At 44.1% G+C, this 16,117-nt stretch overlaps 1 protein-coding gene across 2 annotated transcripts in view; it reads right to left on the bottom strand.

The window, feature by feature from the left end:
* The window catches only part of NTN4 (netrin 4), a 107,538-nt gene that overhangs the window by 60,273 nt on the left and 31,148 nt on the right, over positions 1-16,117 (bottom strand). The gene's annotated exons all lie outside the window — the stretch shown is intronic.

The raw sequence follows: 16,117 nt of genomic DNA, 5'->3' as shown, positions 1-16,117 counted from the left end.
TCCTAAGTGTTTCAGAATAGCAGCCGTGTTAGTCTGTATTTGCAAAAAGAAAAGGAGTACTTGTGGCACCTTAGAGACTAACAAATTTATTAGAGCATAAGCTTTCGTGAGCTACAGCTCACTTCATCGGATGCATTTGGTGGAAAAAACAGAGGAGAAACACTTAGGGTATGTCTACACTGCAATTAAAAATCCACAGCTGGCCTGTACCAGCTGACTTGGGTTCGCGGGGCTCAGGCTAAGGGGCTATTTAACTGAGTTGTACCTATTCAGACTTGGGCTGCAGCCCAGGCATTGGGACCCCACAAGGGGTAGGGTCCCAGAACTTGAGCTCCAGTCTGAGCCCAAACAACTATATTGCAATTAAACAACCCCATGAATCCAAGCCCCACGAGCCTGAGTCAGCTAACACTGGCCAGCTGCTGGTGTTTAATTGTAGTATAGACAAACCCTTAGGGTGAAATCCTGGCCTCATTGAAGTAAATGGGAATTTTTCCATTGGCTTCAGTGGGGCCAGGATTTCACCCTTACTACTTGGCATAGTACTTTACCATGAAGAGTATTGAAGTCAATGGACTTACTCACAACAGTAAGCACTACTTGAAGTAACGAGCATTGGATGTAAAAAGGATGTAAAAAGCTTCTGTGCATTTGTTTATTAACTCCCACTCCCAAAACTGGGTGAATTTTTTGGCAAATAAAGCAGATTTCCAAATATTTGGCTCATGTCTGACCCATAGTGCTTCCTAGTGTGAAAGTGATTATGTGTGGTGAGTAATGACAGCAAGAAGATAACCCAGAGGACTGAGATAAGAAAGAAAAATTGGGGGCCTTTTAGGTTTAAGCAAATACCATTTAGACTTTATTTTAACTTCAACAGGACTGAACAGGCAAAAATTGGTTTAACTGGAGAGCACTAGATAAAAATAACTAGTTTTCTTTAAGAGGTTTATTTGGAACTTGTTAATGTAGTTGTCTATACAGTGTGATACCAGAAACAGCAAGCATGCAAGGTATTTAATCTATTAATTGATTATTATTGGTATGATGTCACACTTTATATTAAGGGTACATTTCTAAATCGCTTATAACGAGATAATGAATAATATTTTAAAAATAATATTTGAATGAATCGTTTATCAATGATTTATGATTTATGAAATGTTTATAAAACATCTAAAACCCTTTTTACTGATATGTTTATAACCATCTATAACACATACTAGCCCTATATGTATCGTGCTTATAAGATATTAGTCGTTTATGAACCATTCATAAATGTACACATGTACCCTTAATATAAAGTGTGATCATGAACACTGTCGTTAGTGTAGTGTTGACTATATGCTCAGCACTCAACAAGATGTAATGTGAGATAGAACCTGACCCAGGGACCTTACAATCACAGATCCTGATCTTGCTATTGATAGCACCTATGTACGTGGACTAATCTGCTTGGATGGACCCCCACTGAAATCAGTGGAGCTCCATGTGTATGTAGCAATTAGCCTTCATACCACCAGCTGCAGGCCTAACCTAGACAGACAGAGAAGTCACATACGGGTAAACCCAGAGGAGGGAGAAGCTTGTTGTTCTTTAATATTATTATTAGCTTTCAATGTACAGTACGATCTTGATTCTCTGAAGGTCTCAGGCAAGAAGGCCTTAGAGTTAACCACAGAGCTGGGCATCAAGAAAGTTGGGTTCAATTCCCAGCCATGCCACAAATTTCCTGTGTGACTTTTGTGAAATAAGCACAGTTCTCTAACCCTCAGCTTCCCCAGCTGTAAAATGGGGTTCATAAAACATACTCCGCCTACCTCACAGGTGGTGTTTAAATGCATGAATGTTTATAAAGCAATTTTAGATTCCTGTCTGGAGTGGGCTGTAAACACGAAGTATGTTATTACCCAGAAGTGGGGGAGTACAGGGGGAGGAAGCTGGAGAAGAGGCAGAATACAAGATGCATGAGAGGAGCAATCTAGCTGAAGCACTTTAGGTGTGCCAGATGCTAAATTGTTCTCCCCACAGTCCTTGGCACTTTGCCTCTTACTTAGTCCCCTGTCTCTTTTTCCTGGGCTCCATCCTTGATGGATAATTGGAGAATCAGCTAACAAGCTATATAGATAATCCATGCCTTTTTTAAAAAAACAACCCTACTGTTATTGAAGGACATTGTTGTTTCAGCTAACCAGGGTTTCACTTTTCATTTAAAAGAATGACTTTATGCAGAAAATAATAATATTGGCTCCTAGTGCTGCCAACTCACCAGACTGCTGGCTTTGCTTCTCCTGGCTCTCTCATCTCTAGACTCTGCCTAGGCTCCCTTCCTGGCCATGACCTGGCATTTTTCCAGAACTGCCAAATTCCAGCCAGAGGAAGCCTTGTCAGGGGATGGAAGGAGATTTAGAGCTCTTTACTATTCTGAGTTGAATGGCAGCAGTGTGCTTTGTTCGCCTTGTCAGCATGCCAAATGTGGCAGCAATCAGTGTGCTGGTGACAGCAGTGATTTGGACATCCCGGTACCTGATGTTGGACATTAGAAAGTGCATAACACCGCAGCTCCAGGCTTTGACAAATGCAAAGCGAACAATGGTGCATGTGCTGCTTCTGCGTCCAATTTGTGCTAAGTTGCACCCATCATCCTATTGGCAGCTTTAAAGGTAGTCAAGCACCTAATTCCCTTTACCTAACAGACCATAAGAAAGGGACTGGTTTAGGGTGGGAGAGGCAGTGGGAGGACAGGTTGGTCGGTGAGTTGTGTTCACCATGAGTAAAAGTGTTGAGCCTGGGATGAGGGACATAAATAATTAGTTACGCGCTTCAAAAGGCCTTTGTCTCTCTTTCAGTAAGACCCCACCTCTTTTATACTTCTCCAGAAGAAAAAACTAAATCAGGCAGGTACAAACACAAACCCAAACACATCCCAATGTCAGGACCTGCACACATCCCCAGGATTTATTATTTACCCAAATCTAAAACTGTATAATTTTGATCACAATAGCATTTTAGGGGCTTCATGAACATGAGATGCCTTCAGATATGGAAAGAAAATTGGCTGGAAAACGTCCAGGTTCTAGACATTCATTTCCTTTTAGCTGAGGTGATGGAAAAAGCAGGCTGAGAATTTTCAGTAAAAATTAACACTGAGTTCCTCATGATTAAAGACCAACATAAACAGCTTCTGAAAGTCTTTTCTGGTTCAGATCAGAGTAGTGAGGGAAATATGAATTCATCCTAGACGTAGCTATAGCCATGGTTCTTTATTATTATTTTATTATTATTTTTATTATTTTATTATTTATTTTCAATTATTCTTGCCTGTCAAGCCCATTTGAAACCAAGCATGTGGTCAATATTTACAACTGTAGTACTGACAATTAAAAGGGAAAAAACCTCTCATTATTAGGTGAAATCTTGACTCAACTGAGGTCAATAGGAGTTTTATCATTGACTTCAGAGAAGCCAGTATTTCATCCTGGTTCTTAAAAGGTTACAATCATTTCTTTTTATGATTGCCTGAATATAGTGATGTCAAACATGATCTGCTATCTGTAATTCCCAGTAGACTTTAAGGACCAGATTCATCAATATACTCTGGCTGCTTTGTGCTGCTTCAGTGATGCAAAACAGCCATAAACGCAGCTTAACTGGCCAGTTACACCAGGTTTATTGCTGCTTTTCATCATTGGAGCAGTGCAGACCAGTTGGTGCATACTAGTGAATCTGGCCTTAAAATCATTAACTTAATAAACACCCCCCCCCCACTACTAGGTTCATTGTAATAAAATGCAAGTTCTCACTAACACAAAATAAAGCCCAAATTCCCATATAAACAGTAATCCTCCTCTCTGTGCTAGCCAATCAAGCTGGAACCTCCAGATGCAGTATATTAAGAACAAGAATGCACTTCCTGGCTGGATTTTTCTGTTCAATTGTCAAGCTCGTTGACTTATTCCATCACCTCTCAGCAATAACTCTAGCGTATCCCTTGGTTCACTCCATCCTGTCTCATTAATAACTAATTGTAGTAACACTTTCAGGGCTAGCTGCTCCAATGTCTCCTTCCTTATCTTTCTGTGTGCACCCCCTCAGGTCTTAGGGCTCGGACCTTTACCACTTCTGGGATGGAATCATATGATTCTCCAACTCGCAAAATGGGCCCTGTATTCGGAGGATTGACTGTGCTTACCCTGCAGGTCTGATTGGGTCTGGCACCTGAGGTTCTTCCCTTCAAGAGTTTGTGACCAAAAGTGAGTATAGCAACCACATAGCCTTCTTAAACCAAAGTCTTGTTTAATTTCAACAGTACAAACAAAGCATTTAGATAAAAGTATTTTAAAACAACAATCTACAAGCAGGTCTATCTTACCTATATTGCTTCCCATGCCTCATGATAGCCTAGGCAGACCTAACTTCTTCAGATGCCCCAGCAATGCCCATATAGACAGACTTACAGCTCCTCAACAACAGCAACTCTAGAGAGGGAGTCCCTTTAAAACCCACTAGGGATCCTTTGTTCTTGTGAGTTTCCAGGCTTTTGTGCTTCTTGTCTGAACCAGTTTTGTAGGTTCCACAAGAGGTCAAGCCAGACTCCTCAAAGTCAATGGTTCTGCCATTATCTTGTAACAACCCTCAAGTGTTTACTGTGGGTGGCTTACTATGAACAATTGTTTCCACTTTTTGCTTGTTTTCCCAACACCCTGTTGAGTTAACCCAATATAGTAATACAGTACCGCAATCACCAGGTCAACATACAGTATTAATAAATCAAAACTGTGCAGCTCCACACCAATCTTGCTATTCTTAGCTGATTTACTCAGGAGAATTTCAGCATTTGATTAAGGTGACACCACTAGTTCCAGACATGGGAGAGGAACAACAAATTCCCTACACCCACTATGCAAGTCTCTTATTGCAGGAGTTGTGTTTAATCACCCTTCCATCTCAAAATATACTAGAATGGGTTCCGCCCAAGAGCATTCATGCAATGATGGCTATTGTGTGATTAAAAGGGAAATTATGTGATAGAGTAAAGGGGCACAGCCACAGAAGACCATTCTGTGGAAGCTAGACATTGGCATTCTTACATCAAATAGTCCCTTATTCTGAGGACTGTCCCATTGATTTCAGTGAAACTTACTCATGGGGTGAGGTAATACTCAGTTCTGAATAAGGGTGGCCTTGGTATTCAAGACTCCCTTCAAAATGCTTATTCAGTGAAGCCCACAAGATGGGATCTTATAATTTAAAACAATGATAAAAAACCCCAAACCACTATTAAGCCATGCCCACCACTGTATTTCCCAATGCATCCCATCTTTGCGTGTCTGTCTTTCAGGCTCTGATTCAGTAAATACTAAATACCGGTATAGTGTTCATTACTGTGAAGATAATGGGACTATTCATGTTTGAAAGCACTATACCTCATAGATAGTATTTGCAGGATTGGATCCTTACACTGTTTGCTGTTCAGAGCAGGGACTTCCTTAATGTTTGTGTTTTGTGCAGCACCTAACACATAATACATAAACAATAAAGAGACTCCCCAAAATATAACCTACCATAAAGACATTTCCATTCACAGTGTTGCCAAAGCTCATGATTGCATCGCAAGTTTTGTGACATTAGGTATTTTCCTTTCAGCTCCGAGTTGTGACAATCTCAACTTTCTTTTTTAAAAAGTAAGTTTCCAGCCCTCATGTTTGCAAATGTGACCTGAATACCCCTTAAAGGCTCAAAAACCAGAAGGCCCCAAGCATACTATTTTTAAAAAAATCTCTTGATTTTTAAACCAATCTTATGAATTTTGATGCCTGACCCAGGATTTTTGAACAGCTGGGGTCGGCAATACTGCATTCACCATGTCTGTAAGTCTGTCTATCTGAGCCCCCAAACAAGAACTGCAACTATTAAAATTGAATTCATTGGGTAACCCTCAACCATAAACCCAGGGGCATGGATTCACCAGGATCATGAGTACAGGCATGCACAGTCTTTCCTGCCTGCATGTTACTCCTGTTGTGGGGCCTGATTTTGAACTCCCTCCAGTGTAAATCTGGAGCATTTCCATGGAAATCAATGAATCTTGTGCATCTGTCAGTTCAACATCTGTGTTTTCTTTGTATAAGACATACATTCCTTCCACATCACATGAAATTCTTCTGTTGGATCATTAGTCTTATAAATGAGATATAAAGCAATGTCGATACAGCAGTCTTTTAAAATTGAGACAAGAGATTTTCCATCTTCTTGGAAGCAACCTCTACATACAGTCAAAACCTGTTTTTAAAAAGACCTCATGGCAGAGTTGGTCAGAAAATGCCCTCCTCTCCATGGGAGTATTTTATTGAAAGTGAAAAAAATATTAAAGTTTCAGCAAAAAATTGAAAACCAAAATATTTCATCCACAACCTGAAATATTTCAATTTGGAAATGTTGCTGAGGTGCCTCATGAGAGTTGTAGTTCTGGTGCCTCCCATTCTCCCATGCTCCCATTTTCCTCTATAGGCCAGGCTCCCAGGTTGGATTACATCTCCCAGGATGCACTCTCTTAGTGAGGGGAGGTTGTGCATCAGAGTAGGTGAAGTCCAGCTGGGGAGCCAAGCCCACAGAGGAAACTGGGAGCACCAGGAACATGAACTACAACTCCCATAGTGCACCACAGCAGCATTTCAGACTCCATTTCAGACATTATTTGGGGGGGGGGGGGAGTGGACAAAAAAATTAAAATTTTCCACAGAAAGCAGATACTTTTTGTGATTACTTTAGTTTAGTTGGAAACCCAATTTTTCATTGGAAAAGAAGTTTCAATGGAAATTTTTCAATCAGCTGTTTTGTAGTCCAATGCACTTGCAAAAGAAAAAAAAAGTAGCAAATATCATATAGATTTAGGCTCACTGTGCCTTTAAGAAAAAACCCTACTGTGCATGTTTCTTCTGTCTCCTATGTGTAAGGGGACTATTGGCCTGCTACTAAAACTTAGTGGGGGGGTTTTGGTTGGCCAGCTCCCAGTACCAAAAGAAAGGGGAAGGGTTGGTGGGAAATCTGGACCCGTAGACTGACAGTTCCCAGGGGCAATGGGGAGAGGCCAACGCTTCAGATCAGCCTGATTTACAGGGCAGGCAGGTTATGAAGGAGTCAGGAGGCAAGGAGGGCCCCATCCTCCATGTAAGCTGAAACTGCCTGGGCCAGAGTGGGGCTGAGCTAAGGAGAAAGCAGTGTTGCCAACTCCACATAGCAGGAAGTCACCAGACAAACGCTGAAAAGTCGCTAGATGTAGCTGTTTAAGCATTCAAAAGGAGTCAAAAATGTCTCTAAACAAAATTTCCACAGAATTGTATCTATGTGTATGCACCCAGGCAAGTATAGTCACAAAATCATTCACAAGCAGCTCAACAGTGTTAATAAAATCCATTCCACTCTCTTCTTACTACATTCTTTTGCACATCAAGTCAATGTTATTATGTCTTAACTGAGCATGTCTTCGGAAGGAATTGCATTCCAGGGCTTCTTGGGCTGAGATCACCATAATCTGCAGGCGAGGAAAAGAAGGTTGTGGAGGCTAACTAGATATTTTGCTAAAGCCAGGAACACTTTGGAGAGAGCAGCACATTAGCCAGGGCTTGTTTTTACCCAAATGTGTTCTTTCTCGCTGCTCTGTAGGAGGTAGCGCACCCTGTGACGCAGGGAAAGATGGTTAATGAAGTAGGAAGGGAAGGCAAGGTGGAAAGGCAGGTTAGCTGGTGAGGAGAGACGCACGGATGAAAGGTGGGGTGGGATGGGATGAGACATGGCCATGTGTCCAATGGGGCGGGCGGTACCGTGCCTCCAGAGATAAAGCCCTTACTACAGGATCAAAGGTGGAGCTAGCTTGATTTCGGCTCCCCTTTACTCCTTCCCCAGGCTTGGCCAGGGTTAGCTGCCCAATTGTTTTCAGAAATCAAACCCTGGAAGCGGGGGGATGGGGAAGGGGTCTGGCTAGTGGATTTTTGTTTTTAAAGCTACTTTCTTGGCTCCCTGCAGCGCCGAGCTCAGGTCAGGTGAATGCCCTCTTCCCCCTGGCTCTGACTCTTCCTTTCACTAACCTGTTGGCTCAAATCCAGGCTGGCAAGAAAGGGAGGCTCAGCTGAAATTAACCAACCGCAGCTGTACTGGGCTGCAGTTTACAAAGAATGCGGGGGACCCTGGGCAGAGAGCCCAGCACAGGGAGTTGCCCCAGCCAAGAGGCCTTGCAGACCAGACTTGGCAGCGGGGGAGGGGAATCGTAACCCCAGTGGGGGGTAGGGACGTGACACTGGGAAGTAGGGTCCTGCTACGTAGAGTCTGAAGGCATCTAGCCACCCCCAGATAAAGAGACTGATCCACGGCACCCCTGCAGCACAGCCGGGGCCTGGGAAGGGAAGGGACGTGTGAGGAACAGGCTGTGAACTGCCCGTACATTCCAGAGACAGCTGTTTGTGACGTCCCTGTACCACAGAGCAGCATTATGTGTTTTCCTTTAACCTATCCCATTTTTTTCCTTATTTTTAAAAACTGATTGCTGTTTAATAAATTTTATTTGTTTGAACTATATGCAATCATCAGGGTGGCGAGTTATATGGGCCTGTTGTGCCTGGACTCCAGCAATATTCAGGGCACGGGGGCCCAGCTCCACCAATGTTTGGGGTTGGGTCTCTCCCCCAGCCCCACCTGCCACCCCCGCCCACTTCCCCCAAGTGTCCCTCAGCCCCCACTTGCTGCCCCTGCGCACCTCCCCCTGGCACCTGAGCATCCCTGCCTCTCCCCTGCGGCTCGGGACTGCCTCCACTCTGCTGGCTGGCTCCCAGCATCGACTGCCTATTGCCCCCCATCCACCTGCCCCTGCCCCTGCCCTTCTGCCTCAGGCCATTCCCTTTTCTGGCAGGACCCTCCACCAGCACAGTGGGGCCCCCTGCCCACAGTCACTGCTGGGCAAGGGGCAGGCCCATCCCCACCCCCAGTGAGGCTATAGTGAGGGGCAGCAGCTGGGGAGAAGGCACACATGGGATGGCAGCCTCCCTCCCCCAGCACCCACCACTGGGGAGGTGAGGGGGCTTCCTGGGCCTGAGAGGGGCCCTAGAAGCACATGCAGTGACAGTGGTGCGAGGTGAGTGTGCTGCCAGGGGGATACAGGGTGGTCCCTCCCCTGGAGCTCGCTGCTGCCGGTGGGGAGAGAGCTGGGGGGAGTCCTCCTCTCTGAACCCAGCCCCGGGGCAGCCTGCCTGCACCCCAAACTCCTCATCCCTAGCCCTGCCCCACCACAGAGCCCTCACCCTAACCCTCTGCCCTAGCCCTGAGCTCCTCCCATACCCCAAACCCCTCATTCCCAGCCCCAGCCAGAGCCCTCATCCCCCTGCACCCTAACCCTCATCCCCAGCCCCACCTCACAGCCCTCATCCCTGCACCCCAACCCTCTGCCAGAGCCCCTCCCACACCCCAAATCCCTCATCACCAGCCTCACCCCAGAGCCCTTACATTTTTACATTATTTTAAAATATATATATATATATATATATATATGCTTACAAGGCAGTCTGTGGGAGCAGGACTTGGACCAGAACATAACCTCAATGGGTTATACAAACCAGCTGCCCCTGGTAATCATCAGGGGGTTAGGGAAGCATCCAGAGCGGAGAGAGCACCCTGGAGTGGGGACACTCTGGCCCATGTCCTAAGTGACCACGACAAGACTGGGGGTTGAACCCACAAGGAATCCTGGGCCCAGCCTTATCGGGGTTATGAGGACTCTGCCACACAGGAGAGTGGCAGGGGAATCCTTTAAGTCAGGCAGGCTTCTGGGTAAAGGGAATGAGAGCGAGGACTCGGATCCTTTCACTAGCCAATTCCACCAAAGTAGTGTATAAGCCAGAAAAGTTCCCCACAATAACGGGACCAATCCCCCACTTACATATGCAGCAGAGCAGACCTTTCCCTCACACCCTTGAATGGGTGACACTTGAGCTAATGATTATTTCATCTTTTTCATGGACAAAGAGCCTTATCTACTTGCAGTTCCACAAATGTGACAACACAGCCCAACATATAAATAAAACAATGTCTGAGAATGTGCTGCATTCAAGTAACCAGCCTGTACCATAATAATCTCCATTTATATAAGTACATAAAAGTCTTTTTGCAAGCACCCAAGTATGTTTACACTTGTGAAGCAATAACAGGGCAGCTTTTTTGTAGTTGGAAGGAAAATGGCACTGAGAACACAACAAATAGGCTCTGAAGTCAAAGCTGTTTGAGGAAATCAACAAAAACAACAAAAGATTTGCTGGAATGTCGGGTGGGTGGAGCAGGGCACGCCCCCACGCCCCAACACTGCTCCCCACAGGAGTGCCAGGCGGGCAGGCGAAATGGAGCGAGCCAAACAACCTTATAACGGAACATTGTATGACTTTAAACGAGTACGTTCTCAAATTGATCAGCTACCTAATAACGAAACAATGTTAACTGGGATGACTAAGTGAGGAGTTACTGTACAGCTAGCAAGATTTTCCAGATGAATCATAGATGTGTTTAGGTCACCAGAGCGTCCATTAACCTGACCTTCTGGGGCCTGATTCTTTCCTGGCAGGATACCAGGGACTGCCATCCAAACCAACATGAGGAATTCATACTACAGTGGGAAAATGGGGGCCCTGAGGTTTTGGATGCACATGCTCTATCTCGGGATTCATCACTTTAAAGAGACCGGCATGCTCCCTCAGGACCCTTCCTCTTCACAACTTCTCCTGTACATGTAGACTCAGCGGAGAGAGACTGCACACGCACATATCAGTGTATTTCATATAAATGGGGAGAAGCATGCTGCAACATCCAAAAGGATGCAGGCCAGGGCCAGCATTGTGTAATCTCATCTGTACCAAAATGTAAACAAAGATCATGCTGAAAATTTAAATATAAACACTTTGTTCTACTAAAGATCTTCCCAATCGGATCCTTGGCATTTGGTTTGGTTGAATGCTGAGCCCATTTAGTTTTCATTCTTGTTTTATTGCCTTTTATGTATCTTATATGAACACAGGAAAAAACTGCAATAGAAAAAGTATGTAAGATTTTCTATTTTCTCAGAAGGGAGAGAGAAGCGATGTCTACACAACAGAGCCTATGATGGCATAGACTTCCAGGGTAGATGCAGCATATGGAGGCACAAGTTTTTCCTCCAGTGTACAAACACCACCTGGCCAAATGACATTAGCTATGCAGAGAGAAGCACTCTTTTGCAGGCACAGCTGCATTTAAACTAGGGGATTGTCGGGATAGCTGAGTCACTAAGGGTGGTAATTTTTTCACACCCCTGGCTGACTTTGCTATGCCAGTATAAATTTTAAGTGTAGACCAGGCCTGAGAGAAGAATAAGAAACATACACCAAAAAATAAGAGGAAATATAATATACAGTAAATTAACAAAAATTGTCAAGTTTACATTAGAGGAATCTATCGTTTTTGTTGGTACCCTGGCATTAGGAATAAATATACCTAACCTGGCCATGGTTTTGGGCTGCATTTAATCACCATGTTGTTGTGACATCTCTAGTTTAGTTAAAGTCTATGTACATGTGAAGCAATAACGGCTGAGGGGAAGATTTTCAAAGCAAAGAAAGGGCATTAGGCACCCAACTCCCACTGATTTTCAGTGGGTACTTGACACATAACTCCCTTTCAGGCCTTGAAAAATCTCCCCCTAAATCCCTGAGCCCTGCACATAGCCCCAGTAAGTAACTACGTCAGCCATGTGCTAAGGAATTCTGCAGGGGACAGGGGAAGAAGGAATCCTTACCCCCAGGCCACAGGATCTGCAGCTGTGTGAACAGGACCAGCCTATGTCTGTGCATTGCCATAATCTTGGGTTTGTGAATGCACAGACCTGTAAAGATAAGGCTAAATTTGACCCAGCTTGCAGTTCAGTGCAAATACTTTGCACACAAGCCTGTCCTCCTGGCCTGCCCCCAGACTCCTCTGTAGTGAATGGGTGTGCAGACCCCTGCATGCACCCCCACATCCTCCCACTCCCTGCTTAATAGTACTGGTGCAGCTCGGCTGCGATCCAAGGCCCCAATACAAAGGGGCAGGCTTTGCCCTATGTATGATTATTATTTCTATTCAAGACTTTTTTTTGTAGTTTAGATGATCCCAACAACATTGCTCAATAAAAATACAGGTTTACAGCATGGTCTGGTCGACTCTAGGATTTTTTGCCATACATTTCCCACTGCTGCTTCTGCGAACGGTTGCTAGGATGAGCCCATACATACGGCACCCGCAGCCACCAGCATGTTAATTACCATGGTGGATTGGCCTACTCTGAGTGAGGTCAAATAAAATGGGGCTTACAGTGTCATTGCCCCGCTGAAGCCCTTTTTACACTAGTGTTCCCACCAATGGCACTAGCACCAGTGATGGCAATGATGGGAAATTTATAGCAAAAATGCCTATACACCAGCATAGATGATATCCCAGTGTGCCCCAGCAAGCAAGTTTTTGAGTATTTTCATGTAATTCACAGTAATATATGGTAATTCATGGTTTTCTTCTTCCTCTGGGTTTGTCCTGATGCTAATCCCATAAACACCTGATCCTAGTCTTCTTGGGCTTCACAAGTGTATCAAAATGCACTGGCCAAGGACTTCATCTGAAGCTGTGAGTGTTCAGCTCCTCTGAAAATCAGGTTCCCAGTGCTCTGCACCCTAAAGACTATCTCCTCTGCTGCTGCCCCACAGATACCACCCTCCCCCCATCCCAGAGCTCCTCTTACAATATCGCAGGTTTCCCCATAGCAATAGCCCAGAGTGGCAACTGCTTTTAACCTTTACTTTTTCTTATTTGAAAAAGCTTAAACAGGAGATTTTATTGGACCAATTAAACTCTTATTATAAAAAGAGATGTAAAAGTTAAAAGTAATCACCTCCCTGGGTGAGCGTGATGGAAAATCTCCCATCTGGTAATTAAGGTGATTTGTAGAAATAGTAATTGTTTTGGTGCAACCTGTGTGCCCATGGGGACTTTACATAATGTGAGCCTGCAGCAGTGGCTGCTTTCAACTTTCATCAAAGAAATTAGATTTCAAGGGGGGAAAAAGCCTGATCAAGCTTTTTAAATAGAAAGTAAAATGTAAGCTTAGCCACCATGGTGAGGGAACGCTGTGGAAACGCATCCCAGCCAGGCAGTCTCACTTCAAAGGGGTTCCTGCCCCCTCTACTGCACCCCTCCCCAAATTAAAATGCAAGTTTGGCCTCACATCTGTGCTTCTTGTTTAGTTCTTGTATAGATGCAAAATAGCCTCACAGGTGAGATTGTTTCCATGTTCCTCTCTCTGCACCTGGCTGTTAGCGGTAATTACGACCATAGACCTACCAGCACATTAACAAAAGACAAAAGTGAAACTATACAGTTGTAAATAAGAGGTGGGAAATCTCTGGGTTATCAAGAATTGAGACTTAGAGTCACAGAGATTAAAGCCAGAAGGGACCATCAGATCATCTAGTCTGACCTCCTGTATCTCACAGGTCACCAGCATCACCCAGCACTCACACACTAAACCCAACAACTGAAATTAGATCAAAGTATTACAGTCCACAGGCGACTAGGCTATTATGTGCCACAGGCAGAGTATACGAGGGATGGAGCTGCACCAGTGCCTCAGGCCCCTGAAATGGCAGCAAAATGATTAAGTGAGTGTACACAGATAATCCTGGCAATTGACTTGCACCCAGGCACTGCAGAGGAAGGCAACATCTCCCCCTCCCCCGCCCCACCCAGTCATTGCCAATGTGACCCAGGGGAAAATTCCCTCCCACCCCACATATGGCAATCAGTTAGACCTTGAGTATGTGAGCAAGAACCAGCCAATCAAACACCTGAGCGAGAGAAAGCCACCTCAGAAACTTGGCCCACGTGCCCATTGTCCCATATCTAGGTATGGCCATCCCTGTTGCTTCAGAGGAAGAAGATTTAAAAAAAACCCTTCCCTGAATACATGGGAGGGACAAAGGATGGGGGGAGAAGGGAAAAATCCCTTTCTGACCCCTGCAGGTGGCCACCTGAAATCATGAAGCATGAATTTGTAGGAACATAAGACATAAACCAGAAGTAAGATGGGGTTATTGAGCCCTGCCTGCTACCATCACACACAATCCCATCATACAAGTGGATTTACAAATTTGTTCATCTTGCTCTTAAAACTAATTAAGTTGTCTGCCCCCCACTATTGTGAGGCTGTTCTAGAACCTCAGCCCACTGATGATTAGAAACTTTCTTCTAAATTTCCAGCCTGAATTTGTTCATGGCCAACTTATATACATTAGTTCTTACCTTCCTTTGTATTTATCCGCTAATACGGAGAGCAATCGTATCCCTCTCAGCCATCCTTTTGCTGGACTAAACAAGCAAACCTCTTTCCTCTCCATTCTCCTGATCATCCTAGTAGCTCTTCTCTTTGCCTGTTCCAGTTTAAATTAATCTTTCTTGATCATGGGTGACAAGAATTGAAGACTTCTCTGCCCTGGCACAATCAGGGACTGACATATCTCCCCAGTCACAAAATATACACTTTGGTCACTATGTAGCTGGGGTAAGGTATGTACCTAGGAGCAAGCCTATGATAGTCTCCATTGGGATTGTTAAAGGAAGTGGACACCCTGACATCTTCTGTAAACAGTGTGACTTCCAAGTTCTGCTGCATCCCCAAGAGCCAGACTTCCACTGTAGTAATAATACATAGTAATGGGTACATATGTAGAGCACCTTTCATCCAAGCATCACACAATGCTTGACAAGTATTAATTCGTTATCCTTCACAGCACACCTGTGAATTATAGATGATCATTCCCTTTTTCACAGATGGGTACACTGATTCACAGAAGTTTAGTGACTTGCCCAAAGCCACACAGCATTGGCAGCAACAGAGCAAGGAATAGAACCCAGGCATCATCAGTCTCCTGTTCTGACCATAGACCAAAATGGCTGTTAGACAGCAGCCAAATGATTTCCTCCAGCATAGTTCTGTTCTGTTTTACACAGGTTTTTATAGTAGCAGCCGTGTTAGTCTGTATTCGCAAAAAGAAAAGGAGTACTTGTGGCACCTTAGAGACTAACTGTAGCTGTAGCTCACGAAAGCTTATGCTCTAATAAATTTGTTAGTCTCTAAGATGCCACAAGTACTCCTTTTCTTTTTACAGGTTTTTATATTACCCTCAGCACCATGGTATCAGAGATGAAGTGTTTTGTTGTGGGAAGGTTTGGATATTTTTTAAAAGGTACATACTGGCTAACTGTTTACATTAGAGAAGGCAGGTTGAAGAAGTGCACCTTGCCCTTGGAGCAGATCGTGGTGAGATTTGTGATGGTCCTTAGCTCCTGGGAGAGTTTGTTCCACAGTCTCAGACCGGCCCCTGAGAACGCTGTTTCCTGCACAAACAAGCTTCACACTTATGGCTGAAAGCTCCACTGGACCTAACCATGGTTGTCATCTTAGAACATTAGGCAAACTTTTAGATATGCTGGGCTCAGGTCATTGAGTGCTTTGAAGATAAGGGCCAAGATCTTGAACTTGACTCAACAGCATCTCTCAACAGTTTTATTTTACATTGTTTTAGTTCTTTCCTGTCAAACCATTTTTGTCTTAGCAAAAATTTAACCTAATGAATTTCTGCTCTCATTAATAATAATGAGATAATAATAAAATACTTGTAACGTTTCCCACTCAGCAATTAACTTTTCGTTGCAAGTACCAAAGGTTTATCTAACTTGGTACATCCATATGAACTTTAAATGAAACTAAAAGAGAAACTTATGCAATGTACATCATGCCTGGATAAAAAAAAAATGTTGGCAGAAGCTGTAAATGATTAACAAGATGTGGGAGGTTTATAGAGCTTAAAGTGGGCAGGTATTGCTCATAGAGTCCTCCTCTAATACAGGATTTATTTGCTGGCCTGTCAGATAAAGTGGACTCTACAGGAGAGATGCTTCTCTTTTTCCAGTGAAAAGTATTAATATTACCTGTGTTTGCACACTCACATTGTGCACTTCAGCATTATTAATGAGAGATCGGACAACATGGGGAAAAAAAATCAGAAAACTGATTAAT

This window comes from Dermochelys coriacea, chromosome 1 (assembly GCF_009764565.3).
Source record: "Dermochelys coriacea isolate rDerCor1 chromosome 1, rDerCor1.pri.v4, whole genome shotgun sequence".
Lineage (NCBI taxonomy): Eukaryota > Metazoa > Chordata > Testudines > Dermochelyidae > Dermochelys > Dermochelys coriacea.
Note: the sequence above shows the minus strand (reverse complement) of the source record. Positions and strands in the feature narration are given on the sequence as shown.